The sequence below is a fragment of the Carlito syrichta genome, unplaced genomic scaffold (assembly GCF_000164805.1).
Source record: "Carlito syrichta isolate Samal-C Ts95f unplaced genomic scaffold, Tarsius_syrichta-2.0.1 Scaffold314844, whole genome shotgun sequence".
NCBI classification, from domain to species: Eukaryota; Metazoa; Chordata; class Mammalia; order Primates; family Tarsiidae; genus Carlito; species Carlito syrichta.
In genome coordinates this window covers 112,079-114,903 of record NW_007258940.1, presented here as the reverse complement: position 1 = coordinate 114,903, position 2,825 = coordinate 112,079, and positions in this window count along the sequence as shown.

Below are 2,825 nucleotides of genomic sequence, written 5' to 3'. Positions count from 1 at the left end.
GCACTCCAGTCTGGGCGACAGAGTGAGACTCCAACTCAAAAAATAATAATAATAATAATGAAAAGATGCAATCCCAGAAACATCTGAGTGTCAAGAAGAAACTATACTGGAACCAAAAATTATAGCTCTTTCACAAAACAAGCAGTTCCTCATATTATCATTTTGATAATCAAGAACTGACTTTGTACCTCCTCTACATGTATTTTTCTTAAATTGTCCTATCTCAAAATGGCAAGATAATCTGAAGTATTCCAATTAACACATTATATCAAAGAAACAAATAGTCTTAGAGTAGACACACCTTAAGTCTTACCCTCTCATTTTTTTTACAGAAGAAAATAAGACCCAGAGTAGTTAATTAACTTGCCTAGAGCCACAAAACTTAATCAGCAGCACAGTGTCCTGTTTATCTTTATTTACTTATTCATTCAGCAAACTTACTGGATGTTGTGCAAATAAAAAGTAAGACAAAATCCTTGCCCTCAAAATGTTTCTTTTTCTAGACACATAAGAAGCCAGGAGAACACAGAACATGGGCACATAACTCTTTAGGAAAAGTCAGGGAGAAAAAAGAAAAGAGGGCAGGAAAAAAAGTGATGTTAGAATCAGGCCTAAGATGTTAGCAGGATGGTCAAGAAGGCACTCCTCACAAAGTAAGAAAACACAGTATATAAGAACCTGAAAGCTGATGCAGAGGATATGAGATTAGGGGGTGGTTGAGGAGTAGGGGTGGGAGGTGAGGTATGCAGGAATCTGCTTGTGAAGACAACTGAGATTCACTTCCAAAATATAGAGAATGACACGATAAGAACTTCACTTCAGAAAACTGATTTATGTTGGAATGAAGAATAGAATAGTAGCAGGAGACAATGCATTGTGAAACAATGCAAGAAGAAGGGATGGATTCTGGAGATGAGGAAGCTGACTTGACAGAACTTGGTGACGGACTGAAAGGAAAAAGGAGTGTGTAAGAGGGCAGGGCTCCTAGACTTCTGGCATGGGAAACCTACTGAATGGGCCATAGTGGGCTAACAGCTGCATTCCCCAATGTGCTGGGGGTAGTAATCTGGAGGATAGGGATGTTGATAAATTTAAAATTGGCATATTGATGGGGATATCTACATGAACATAATTAAGAGTCTCAGCAGTTAAAAGCATTGTTATTTTGTGACTTGCCTTGAATGACTGAACTCCTTCAGTTGAACAGATATTTAGTAAATACAGTACAATTGCTCCAAATATCACACACCTATTTCAGCACAGGACTGAACTACTACTCTAAACAGCTTCACCTGACTCCTACTTGGCTACTACAGTAGACTTTCTAAGAGAAATGGGATACTTTCCACACTCATCATAAAAAATAACTGCAGGGTAAATGACTGATAATGTAATAGTTTAAAATAGTCAGGAAATAGGAAGAAGTTTCTATAGTGTGCTTGTTAAATTTGGTTAAAGGTCTTAAATGAGAAATGGGGCAAAGACATGAAAAAACACCATGAAGACATTATGTTAAAAGAATGCTCTGATATGGCATGAGGGGAAAGAAATATATTTGACAGATACAAAACTTATGATTTTACTTTCCCACATATACTCATATTTGCTTAATTACAATGGACTTCCAAGGCATTTTCAGAGTCCAGGGGAAATATCTATTGTTATCAGCTTATCAAACATAAAACAATCCACCATGAAATTCCTGCAAAATAGCTTCATCCAAGGGAAGCCTCTCTCATTCCTTTCATTATGAGATATAAAATTTATATCTCATTCCTTTCAACCATGAGATATAAAATTTACCCTTTTATCTGAAATTCTGATTCGCCTTCTAGGTTGTTTTCTTTATCTCTACATTCAAGCCAATAATAAAATTCAAATCTTAATTTTATAGAGGGCTCTCCCCCTAAACCTTTGTCTATGCATTCATTATCCTTTATTCTGACCAATCTTTCAAAAAACTTTAGGTTTTAAAAACATATACACATATACACAGACATGATATATGACTTATATACTTAACCATTTAATACTGTGTATTAGCAATATAATAAATGAATAAACTAAATGAATAGGGTATGGAACTGGTTATATTTTGGGCTTCTTCTTCTTTTTTTTTTTTTTTTGAGTTGGAGTCTCAGTCCATTACCCAGGCTGGAGTGTAGTGACATGCTTACAGCCACCCCAGCGTCAACCTGCTGGGCTCAGGCGATCCTTCCACCTCAGCCTTCCAAGTAGCCAGAACTACAGGCACACGCTACCACGCTCAGCTAATTTTTGGTTTATTGTAGAGATGAAGTATCACCAAGTTCCCTAGGCTGGTCTCAAACCCGCAGGCTCAGGCAATCCACTTGCTTTGGCCTCCCAAAGTGCTAGGATTACAGGTTGAGCCACCAAGCCCAGCCTTTTGGCTTCTTTTAATCCATCTCCTCCAAAAAGCATTTTCTCAGACTTTCTAACTGGTTTGAAATTAGCAGTGTGAGCACATTTAAAAAAAAAATTCTTTCCTACTTCTTAGATTTTATATTGTTTTCAGTTTTTATTTTATATAAATAAATTTCCTTAAGTACTTTCCTAAATATCCAATAGGGGGTTTTGTTTCTTCCTTTCTACTTCAAATTTCCTCTATATGAGTGGCCATCCATACTTCGTCTATCATTCTATATCATCCTCACTTTAACTGTATAAGTCAAATGGTGCTTGCATTATATGTAGAGCATTATACTAGATGATATAAATTGTAAAGAATTCTTCTCCTTTGACCTTATTACCAAGTCCATACACCATTTAAAAGAAAAAGACACTTAAGTTTATAATCAAGTCTT